Source organism: Gobio gobio (genome assembly GCF_949357685.1).
Source record: "Gobio gobio genome assembly, chromosome: 4".
Taxonomy (NCBI): Eukaryota; Metazoa; Chordata; class Actinopteri; order Cypriniformes; family Gobionidae; genus Gobio; species Gobio gobio.
Genome location: NC_137100.1, coordinates 20,793,963 through 20,806,292, shown reverse-complemented (window position 1 = coordinate 20,806,292; position 12,330 = coordinate 20,793,963). Strand labels below are relative to the sequence as shown.

The following is a 12,330-nucleotide window of genomic DNA, read 5'->3' as shown; positions in this document are numbered from 1 at the left end:
CTCTGCCGCCTCAATATATGAGGACATGAATGCTGAATCTCATCTCGTCACTTCATGAGCATTTTACCGTTTCATTCGACTAAATCTATCTTCATATCATAAACACACACAGAAACTTGAAGGTCTTCACGGCAATCCGTCAAAATAAAAGTTCAGTTTAACAATTTAAGTAATTGTGACAGAAATATATTAATGTTGTACATTGTCTTCTCTTCCGGTTTAGTTTGAATCCGCGTTCACGACGCCACAGTGACGCTGCTGACGTAAGACGCTGTTTCAAACTAAACCGGAAGAGAAGACAATGCTTAATAAAGTCTTAGTTTTTGTTATTTTTGGACCAAAATGTATTGTCGACGCTTCAAAAGAGTCTAACTAACCAAATCATGTCACATATGGACTACTTTGATGATGTTTTCATTACCTTTCTGGACGTGGACAGCAAAGTGTGCTTACACTTACATTCAAAGGACTGAAAGCCCTCGGACTAAATCTAAAATATCTTAAACTGTGTTCCGAGGATGAACGGAGGTCTTATGGGTGTGGAACAACATTGGGGTGAGTCATTAATGGAAGAAATTTCATTTTTGGGTGAACTAACCCTTTAAGAGCATCAATGAAAACTCCAGTCATTACAACTGAACACAAACACAAACAAAGCTCCTCTGCACATAACAGCATATAAACAGACCAAACCGAGCTCACTGAAAAACAAGGTGGCGACTTCGTAAGGATTTTGTATGAATTTCAAAAGCATGGTCCACTCATACACATAACCGTCACCGGGGCGTAAGCAGATCATATGTATGAATGAGATCACCAATCACCCAAAATGTAAAATAGTTACGAGTGTGTTGGAAAGACAGATTTACACAATGACACCTAATGTCTTAAATCCAATATACGAATAGAAATAACAGATTTCACTAATTGGCATTAAAGGGCACCTGTTATGCAAAATTCACTTTTGCATGGTGTTTGAACATAAATGTATGTTGGCAGTGTGTGTACACAACCACCCTATATTGGTAAAAATCCACCCACTCCTTTTTTTCTTTTAATCCTCATAAGCAGTGTCTCAGAACAAGCCGTTTGCAGACTACTGGGAATGTGATGTCACATTTCACAGGCCCCGCCCACGAGTGTTGATGGACAGTGCCGTATTAGCAAAGACCCCGCCCTCAGAGAGCAGTACACAGTCGGCCATGTTTATCTCCTCACCAGAGCATTAACAGCAGCATTCAAGTAAGAAATGTGTTCCCATTCAGCTATCGAGTCAACTCATTACAACACATGACTATGGGATATCGCGCTCTAGCGCCATCTGCTGAAGACACCTTTATTCATTGATGAGTGTTAAAAGAAAATAAATGTCTAATTAGATCGTTTGAATTATGCACTCACCTGTCGATCTCTTAATGTCTTATACAAGACAAGAATGGCAAGTGACAGATGCTTGGCAAGATTTGATGGTTGTTCAGCAGTTTTAGAAGCAAAGTAATTCCAAATTTCACATCTAATCCTCTCGTTATTAATTAGTTTTGGGCTTGTTGAGTGCGAATCAACTGCTGTATTCATTTTGTTCCTCTATGGCGCCACATTTGCTGGTTTTGCGTCAGTTTGGGTAGCGCACTGCCACCTAGCGGTGAACTTCGGAACAGCAGCATATACCGAAATTAGCAAAATCATGATATAGTACCGTTTGAAATAAAATACACTCACCTAAAGGATTATTAGGAACGCCTGTTCAATTTCTAATTAATGCAATTATCTAATCAACCAATCACATGGCAGTTGCTTCAATGCATTCAGGGGTGTGGTCCTGGTCAAGACAATCTCCTGAACTCCAAACTGAATGTCAGAATAGGAAAGAAAGGTGATTTAAGCAATTTTGAGCGTGGCATGGTTTTTGGTGCCAGACGGGCCGGTCTGAGTATTTCACAATCTGCTCAGTTACTGGGATTTTCACGCACAACCATTTCTAGGGTTTGCAAAGAATGGTGTGAAAAGGGAAAAACATCCAGTATGTGGCAGTCCTGTGGGCAAAAATGCCTTGTTGATGCTAGAGGTCAGAGGAGAATGGGCCGACTGATTCAAGCTGATAGAAGAGCAACTTCGACTGAAATAACCACTCGCTACAACCGAGGAATGCAGCAAATCATTTGTGAAGCCACAACACGCTCAACCTTGAGGCGGATGGGCTACAACAGCAGAACCCCTCACGGGTACCACTCATCTCCACTACAAATAGGAAAAAGAGGCTACAATTTGCACAAGCTCACCAAAATTGGACAGTTGAAGACTGGAAAATGTTGCCTGGTCTGATGAGTCTCGATTTCTGTTGAGACATTCAGATGGTAGAGTCAGAATTTGGCGTAAACAGAATGAGAACATGGATCCATCATGCCTTGTTACCACTGTGCAGGCTGCTGGTGGTGGTGTAATGGTGTGGGGGATGTTTTCTTGGCACACTTTAGGCCCCTTAGTGCCAATTGGGCATTGTTTAAATGCCACGGCCTACCTGAGCATTGTTTCTGACCATGTCCATCCCTTTATGACCACCATGTACCCATCCTCTGATGGTTACTTCCAGCAGGATAATGCACCATGTCACAAAGCTCGAATCATTTCAAATTGGTTTCTTGAACATGACAATGAGTTCACTGTACTAAAATGGCCCCCACAGTCACCAGATCTCAACCCAATAGAGCATCTTTGGGATTAGGTGGAACGGGAGCTTCGTGCTCTGGATGTGCATCCCACAAATCTCCATCAACTGCAAGATGCTATCCTATCAATATGGGCCAACATTTCTAAAGAATGCTTTCAGCACCTTGTTGAATCAATGCCACGTAGAATTAAGGCAGTTCTGAAGGCGAAAGGGGGTCAAACCCAGTATTAGTATGGTGTTCCTAAAAATCCTTTAGGTGAGTGTTTATACCGGTATTTTCCCAGTACCGGTATACCGCGCATCCCTAAAGTGAAGTGATGACCCTTGCATTGATCTGTATTGGAGAGCAAAGCTTTGTCGATAGTAACCTGCCATGATACAGAGAAGCTCGCAGGTTCTGTTTGATTCCTGTAAAATCAGCGGTGCAAACTCGCCTGCCAATCTATCCAGATTGGGTAGAAATAACCCTACAAAATAGCGGGTTCAATTTTAAGTATGTTGTCAATAAAATGTGTGTTGAGCATACAAGACCTCATGTGTTGAAACAATCAGAATGCACTGGAACCTCTAACCTCACAGTCTGGCCGTGTGCCGACAGAGGAGGATAATGCAGTGTTATGCAATTTACAGCGATGTTTGCAGAAGGACGCAGGGTTCCACAGGTGATGCCTCGGAATCCTTGCTGTCTGCCTCAAACGGTGGTGCGCGTGGACTAACAACACCGTGGCTTCTTCGCACGATTCCAGTGGGGCTGTCGGCTGCGGCCCCCCTCTGTTTCGGAGGAGTAATTGCAACTTCGTTGTTCGAGAGGGGAAATCCGTGCTCTCCTCAGCAAAATGGTAATTCGAGTTTTTCCACAAGGGAAGATGGAGGAAGAGGTTTTTCAGGGTTAATTCCTCCTCCTCCTCAAAAAAAAAATGTTTTGCAGCAGCGGCAGTTGAACAAACACTTTAGAGCGGTTAATGTGTCAAGTTCAAAAAATACTTGCAGTATGTCACCTTTTATGCTCTCTGCATCCTCGGGATCAGCTTGAATCTGTGGTTTTTGCCCGATGGATCTTGCCAAAATCCACCCGGAGCACAGAAAATATTTCTGAGGTCTCCGTTGATGGGATTGCCTCTAGATCCGAATGGCACCGCACATATCTGAAAGATATGCAGAAGCGGTGTTGGTTCTGCTGCTGTGCCATCAGAGCACAATATTGTTCTTTTATTTGGACGAAATACTCCTGGCTGCAGACAGCAGGGAACAAGCAGTGTTATAAAACACATGCGCTTGTTTTCCATTTACGAGCTCTGGGATTTTCAGATAATCTCAAAATCTTCTGCTGTTGTAGCCCATCCGCCTCAACTGTGGCTGTTATGTCTCGGTCAGTTATATCTCGGTTTGGGGATAGATTCAGAACCGAACTGAGGGCAGAGGACTTTTGCAGTATTGAGACTGCTGGGGCTTATGGCCTTGATAGCAGTAGTAAGGCTGGATTTTCCTCTTTGTGTATGCAGTTCAAGGCGCTGGGCGTTCGATAACTTGCTATATGCCATGTGACATTTAAGCATGGTTCAATAGCGCCGTTGGGCGTTCAGACCATGGTCTCCTGGGAATCCTGAATCAGTTAACAGAAAGAATTCCCCTGGGGAGGGTTACGGCATGTTCAGTAGTGTAAGGCCACTGAATTTTTGTCCAATGAAGGTAACGATGACAGTAGTGATGACAAATGTCACAACACGGATGAGAAACTCTGTAAGAGGAGAGTGGTTGACAGCGCTGTAAGAACTTTGAACATTTATGTGGAGTAGTTCTCCTGGTGCTGAAACACCTGGCCCAGCAGGGCAAGCGTTATTCAGAATGGAAAATATGACAATGGTCGTATAGAAGTAGGCAAGGAGGCAGGCTACTTCCTCTCTGCTGGAATTGGCATGGATGCTCTTGATACGGGGCAGACCCGCGGTGGCTTGTGCACACTTGAATAGTGGTGCAGATTGGGTGCAGAAATGTGGATCTTTTTGCATCTGCAGAAAACATGCAACACCCGCTGTTTTCTTGATTATGGACAGGAGTGCCCCGTAGGGGGTGGATGTCCCAACACATGTATAGCCCAGGATTCAGCTGTATGCAGAAGGGTCCATCATTGATTTTGGTGGCATCTTGCTGCCCAGAAAAAAAAAGACATTGTCCTTAACAGCAATGCCATGATGCTTGTGTACCCACACATGGTGTCCCAGACAGGAGGCAGATTCTGCACCCTCGGCCGGAACTGTGGTCTCTAAGGGCCTACATGTTGTAACGAATTAGCTCTGAGGGGAAATATTAATAATTATTCATAACTCATTATGATTATTCTTTATGATTAATTATGAATATTTGAATCAGTTAACTAGATTAACTGATGTAGCTACATTTACATTACAATCATTCAATCAGTTCGTCCTAAGGACGTTCAATATTGATTATTAATTTAATTCTTAGAAAAGGATATTTTTCATGGTCACAGAAAAATAATTATTTCTTTGAATTTACCTAAGTGCTTAGAGCGCATTAGCAAGATCGATCATTAAAGGGACAATATGTTTGCAGGTACGGAGTCAGGACCAACATATATTGTGCACAAACTTTAATAACTTAAATCACGAAACAAGACTATAACTAACATACGACAAACTTGACATACACAATGTATACATAACAAGAGGTAAGGTTAAAGAGGTTGGAGGGAAAAGGGATCAGAACAGATGGATGAAGTTATGCAGAAAATCTAGAACCTTTGTGAAGAACCACCCTATTTGCTGTCTTTCCGTGTTCTTTTGAGCGTGATTGGTCAATCTGAACGTCATCCAGAAATCTGGCCAATGACAGTGCGCGCCTTCAGTTTGAATTATACACTCGTTGCCGTTGCCGTTGGAGTTGATCGTGGCTCGCGGGGACGCGACGCGATCGCGGCTTCTAATCTTCACGTCGGTCTATTAATGGCATTGCATGGACCATTTAAACCTGTTAAAATCTTATTTTGGACGAATTTTGATGGTGGGATGTCGACTGAGAACGAAAAAACATGAATACGAACAGACTAAGTTTCCAATGGCGGACAGCAGACGGCAGAAGGTAACGTAAATCCCTTTATATTGTTTCTACTGCTCATCAAGATATAACGTTAGTGCATTAAAGTCATATGCTAATCGTGATTAACTTACATATTCTGTTTCTGTGTTTTGTTGTGTTGTAATATTGTTAAGATAGGGCTGGGTGTTATGGCGATCTGATGATACTGACTATTGTTAGTGATTTTGCTGTAAACGTTAACATTACCTTTTTATATTGCGGAATGGGAATATAGCGTATATAACGCAGCACTGACTGTACTAAAACTTTATGACATTTTGACAAGGAAACATGCATGAATGTAGAATAATGAACGGGACATGCATGTGTTTAAATAAGCCTCTCTCAGACAGCATGCGATCCCGAAATCAATTATCTTTCTGTAAAATGCACACAGTTATCTCAGTAAGCCTGTCATGTGAGGTATTCACTTGATTTAAACAGTCAGTTATGTCTTAAGTAAAGTCAAACAGTTCAAGTTAACGTGGGGAAACCCGGATGCGTGTCATTCTGTGCATCCGTTCTTAAAGGGGCTGCAGCTTTGTCATCATTTTAATAAAACAAAAGAATAGAGAAGACCTTCTGCTTCTTTAAGAATCAAGTGATATTAATTAATTGAATATCATACAGTGAAGACTTTTAAAGCAGTATTATTCTGTAGCATTTTAATAAAATATCCATCAAAATAAATATATTGTGATATCGTTATTGTAAAATAAAATTTCTCATGTATGTATAATTATATGGTCATAATGCCCATCCCTACTGTCAGCTAGTTTTAAGATCAAGCTTGTCATAAAATGTAACAGAGTTTTGGAATGAGTAATCCGAAAACACTGTCATGTACACTTGTTCAACAGAGAGGACAGGAATCCACCATACTTGGACTCTGAAAAATTATAGACAAACCAGGATTTTGGATCTACTGTAAAGTTTTTGTATGGGCCTGGTGAGTATGTTTTGCAAGTCCTTGTCCGTAAGTTGATAATTAATATTAATGTTTTATCAAACAAATTAATATTCATTTGTGTGTGTGTGCATGTTTCTTCCCCCCTCATGATCCAGAAGTTTTGGATCCATGATCCTGAAGAACTTTTACAGATGTTGACCCTGAATGTGTAAAAGGTAATCTTAAAAATTATTTTAATGTTCTCTGTTTTTTTCTGTAATGTAGACGCATGCATTTTCTGTGAAGTTGCTTTGAAACAATATCAGGGTTTTTCCTACATTGAAAATTTTTTGCCGGCCGCCAAAACAAATTTTTGTCCCGCCAAAGCCTTATTTGATCAGTTATTGTGATTTATGAATGATGTAGTAGATGACTGCTGCGCTTGCGTTAACTGAGTGACAGAGAGAACGACCAGTGAGCTCCTCCCGCTCGCACGCTCTCTGTCTTCAAAATAAGCATTCTTAGCTTTCTAATGTTTCACATTTTACGTTAATCAAAATCAAAAGGTCGGAAGACCGAATCCATGTTGCACGTGGCGCTATCAGACGTCTTCCTTTAATTACCGCTGGGTGTGAAATGCGCTCAAAAAACATTGACTGATTCTCTGACCAGCTGCATAAAGCATACTTTAAATAAACAGGAAACAAATCCTATCCGGTTATGTAGTGTTTTCTGTGTGTTGACAAATCTTTCGCGATGTTCTAAAGACGGGATTCACACACAACGCGTCTGCTTATGTCCGATTTGCCACCTAATGACTCCTTTGAACTGAATCATTTTAACAACTGGTTAGAACAACTGATCTGTCCAACACTGAACTCACGAATTAGTTTAATCATTTACTCAGAACAACACCTGAAATGAGAACACAAGTGTGCTTACCCACTTTAGCAAGAGTGGATAGTAAGAATTAGTTTTAATTATCAACAGTCTTTCAGCTTATTTATGTTCATAATGTGTAGTAAAATAAATCGCCTAAAATCATTTAGTTTAGACTGGAGTGAGGTGAACCCAGAACAAAGTTGTTGTTAGCTAGCTGATTGTATATGGCAGAAAATTAGGCTATTTGTTCATTTTTTTAATATTGATATGATTACCAAAACAAACAATTATCAGTAAATAGTGTACAAATGAGGAAAAAAAACAAACATCAAGGTATCAAAATAAGATAAGCAAAAGTTACAAACTTTCTTTGAATTAATTTCAAATTTATTGTCAGTTTTGTGCTTGCAGATCAAGTGGGTAGGGTATTTTTTTTTTAGTGTGTGTGTGTGTGTGTGTGTGTGTGTGTGTGTGTGTGTGTGTGTGTGTGTGTGTGTGTGTGTGTGTGTGTGTGTGTGTGTGTGTGTGTGTGTGTGTGTGTGTGTGTGTGTGTGTGTGTGTGTGTGTGTGTGATGACCATGTCTGTCAGCCACCACCGAAGACCATTTTTGACCCAGGAAAAACCCCGAATATGTATTGTGAAAAGCGCTATACAAATACATTTTAATTGAATTGTTTTACTTGCTTTTATTGGCATTAACTATATATTATTAATGTATTATTTGGCAGGTCGCAAGATGTATTTTATTTTGTGAGACTTTGCTGAGGAAGTATTCTTTGGCTCAGTCTGAAAAGGCCCAGAAAAGAAACACTATGAAGAACATCACACAGAACCGTCAGAGAAAGAGACGGGTAAGTTAAGAAACCGGTTAAGCTTTTTCCCTCCAGAATGTTACTATACTCCTCTCTGAGTTTTAGTGGTTAATTTACTGTCATGTTTTGCAGTTGCTGGAGACCAGGTCCAGGGTTACACAAACCAACACAGAACCTGTGGAAGACTGCAACTATAGACCTGATGAAGATGATGATGCTGTTGTTGATGGAAGGCCAGTGTGGATGGTTTGGCTAGCTCAAACAACATTGTGTTAGAGTTGGTCACAATTATTTTATAATTATAATTTTAATATTCAATTGTTCCATTTTATATTTTCTTTATTCCTATGTTTATATACTTATACTTTTATTGGTTCCCATATATAGAACATTTACATATATTTTATATACACTTTTTAATTTATAGATTTCTTTGTCTCGTTTTATAATGTATACTTTGTATGTTTGTTCCTTTTTAGATGTCCATGTTGCTTTTGATCTCCACGTCTTGTATTGTTGTTCCTCTTACGTCGCCTTCCTTTAGAAACATTTTGTTCACTTATCTTTTCCCCCATTCATTTGAATGTATGTTTATAATGCTCTTTGTTCTTTTTATTTGGTTATATTGTTTACTTGGAATATTTATGTGTATTTTATATACACTTTTTTTTGTCTTATAAATTTATTGTTCTCATTTTATATTGTTTAATTTGTATATTTATTCTTTTCCTTTTTATGTTCACTGTGTATTTTATTCCTTTACATCTGTCTTTTAAATGCATTTTGTTAATTTTTTTTCCCTTTTTGTTTCTTTACCAATTCAATTTAACGTATATTTATGTTCTTTGGACTGTTTATATTTTTACATTTGTTCCTTTACATTTTCATCCCTTTTAAATACATTTAGTTCACTTGTTTTTGTTTCACCATTGTTTTAATGTTCGTTTATAATGCTGTTAAGAATGTTTTTTTTTTTTATATACCTTTTTAATAAATATTTCAGACTTTCTCAAATTGTTTTGTGTGTATTTTTCTTTTGGGAGGGAGAGGGGATTATTTTTTATATATATATATATTATATATTAATTAGCAAAATCTGCATAGCTGGCCTATAACCAATCAAGTCCCTATGCTACAAAACCTAGCCCACCCTTAGCCTTAGAAGTAACCAATAAAGTCACTTGACTGGGTTTTCAATGCGCCCTGTCCTCCAATAGCAGTCTGGGTTTTGGGAGTGGTTTTAAAAAAAACAACCAATCCAGTTTGAGATGAAGGACCAATAGGGGATGGAAGGCAAAGCTGTTTAGAGGTGTGAAAATGTCTCCTGGGAAAAACTTGATGGGATTATTTGCCATGGCAACAAATGGCTGTAGCATGGGAGTATACGGCCACAACATACATCCGATTTGGTACCATTTCGGATGAATACGGACATATACGGATCCATGGAATTTGACCTATCCGGCCAGTATACTCCTGGATTCTTCCGAATTTCAGCAGTGTATACAGGAGTATCCTGGTCCGGATACACCTTTTTTCATGCAGTGGGAAATGTGCTATATAATTCATTTCACTCGCACATGTGCTGTTGTATGTGCACTGTCCGTGGTCACAAAAATTGTGCTGCACACGGACAGTGTGCGCGGCCATCCGTGGACTCTCCTGATGGTGATAATTACGTCACACGGACAGTTCAGGGACTGTCTGGGAACTCTTGCGTTCCGCTCCATCTGTTGAGAGTGTGAGCTTTTCAAGGTATACTCCAGGGGTGGGCAACTCCAGTCCTCGAGGGCCACTGTCCTGCAGAGTTTAGCTCCAACCCTGATAAAACTCACCTGCCTGTAGCCTTCTAGTAATCCAGGAGACACTGATTAGCTGGTTCAGGTGTGTTTGATTAGGGTTGGAGCTAAACTCTGCAGGACAGTGGCCCTCGAGGACTGGAGTTGCCCATGCCTGGTATACTCTTTTGGCCAGGAAGGCCCGGGTATAGTTAATTTTCCGCATCCAGATGCATCTCACGTGCAGTCAAATGAGAGCGGATGACCGAGTTCAATACATGTGCAGTATAATTGTTGTGACTCTTCTGTCGCTTCTGTTTTTCTTGCACATGCGCTGTTGTATGCGCACCTTCCATGCATTCTCAAAAATTGGGCTGCATGCTGACGGGATACTTTGGGCTTAAGTGCAGATACGTTCGGAATGCATGCTTCTGAGTGAACTTTGTTTGCAAGCGATCAAGTCATTCATACGCTGTGGTATGCGCACCGAAGACCCTCCTGTTGACAAGAATTTACGTCACGTGGATGGTGCGCAGAACGCAGACATCCAAAGTATACCTGGAGCTTTAAGGCCTGCATTTTTAGGCTCGTTACAAACTGTAATGGTGCCGTCATGACCTGATGGTAGATCTGGAGGCTAGGTGTGAACCTCCATTTGAGCTTTTAGAATCCTTGGATATAAGGATGCTGCCTTATAATGGATACGGGCACCAGCGAAGCACGATGGTTATCTTCATGCGCTATTGGTGCATCCCCTTTGCAGTTTGCACCCAAGCTGCGCTTGGTGGGGTTGCATCAAAACACGGCGTATATGCCTCAAGTCAGGTTGGGAGTATGCTCTCGTTCGAGCTGTCTGCCCTGTAAAATCTCTGACTCAGAGAAAGACAGGATACTTGCTTTGTGCTTTGCACCATTTGCGAGTTGTACGCAGGTGCATTGGGCAGTTGCAGGCTATGCACTCACCTGACCAGCCTTTTGTCATGTTTTCCAACTCAGCCAGTGGGAAGCAGCTATCTGAGCGACGTCTTTCACATTATATAGCATGGAAGGAGTTGGTTCTGCCTGGAGGGGTGTGTGAGCACTCTACAAGGGTATGGAGATGTCAGGGGCTTGGTTTAAGATTCTCGTAGGATGCCAGCTGGGCATCACTGCACCCGCTAGTTGCCACTACGGCAACAGTAACTCAGGCTGTACTCACCACAGGGGTTTTTATAGGGGCCATGCATCATTCCCTTGGAAAAGGGATATGTGGCGGTGCTGGTCCCTTACGTTTAGTTCAGCGACTTGGCGGGCGTGAATATATGTCCCATAGTCATGTGTTGTACCGATTTGACCGACTGAATGGGAACGTTTAGTTATGCATATAACTACTGTTCCCAGAAGGAGGGAAACGAGTTACAACACCTCTGCGCCCCGCACAGTCGGGGCTCGGTGAAGAGCTGGACTGAACAAAGAGAATGACATTGTCCTTTCAGGCGTGAATAAAGGTGTCTTCAGCAGATGGCGCTAGAGCGTGATATCCCATAGTCATGTGTTGTACCTCGTTTCCCTCCTTATGGGAACAGTACATGCATACCATTACCTGTTTTTCTTTTGTTGTTTGATTCATATTAACAGCAGATATACTGTAGCAGTAGGTACTGTATATTACACTGCTTTCACTTTAGTAACGTTACACAGATCTAATATACACACCACACAGGATTTCTGTACTTGCTGCATAAGTGCACAGACATAACGAACTGTTTTCATGTGAACCTTGTGTGCATTTGACAGTTTTATCGCAATAACACATGAAAGATAACTAGTCTAGTTTAATAGCCTACTCACGGACGCGCCGACATCCAGCTCTCTGTGCGCATGCGTCGAGTGTGTGTGCTCAAGTTGAGAGCGATAAAACACATGCAGATGATAATATTTCATGATGATGAAGAACTGCAATGTCACATGAGCGTGTCTGCGATAGAGATGATCATCAAAACAAACAGATGTATCATGTTTCAGTTTTCATTCGCGTGTTCACTTGTGTTCACAAGCTGTGAAGGCTCCGCCCTCTGGGGCCGGGTGCAGCAGCTCATTTGCATTTAAAGGAGACACACAGAAAACAGCTCTTTTTTATCAAACCCAAAAATGGCCATTTTCAAAATGGTATATTAAATGCTCTGTCAGGAATTCCGATCAGAAACTTCACAGACACACTTCTG

The 12,330-nt window shown here is 41.0% G+C and overlaps 1 protein-coding gene across 2 annotated transcripts in view; it reads right to left on the bottom strand.

Annotated features, from left to right (window-relative positions):
- Window positions 1-12,330, bottom strand: part of abr (ABR activator of RhoGEF and GTPase) — a 453,886-nt gene that overhangs the window by 296,955 nt on the left and 144,601 nt on the right. The gene's annotated exons all lie outside the window — the stretch shown is intronic.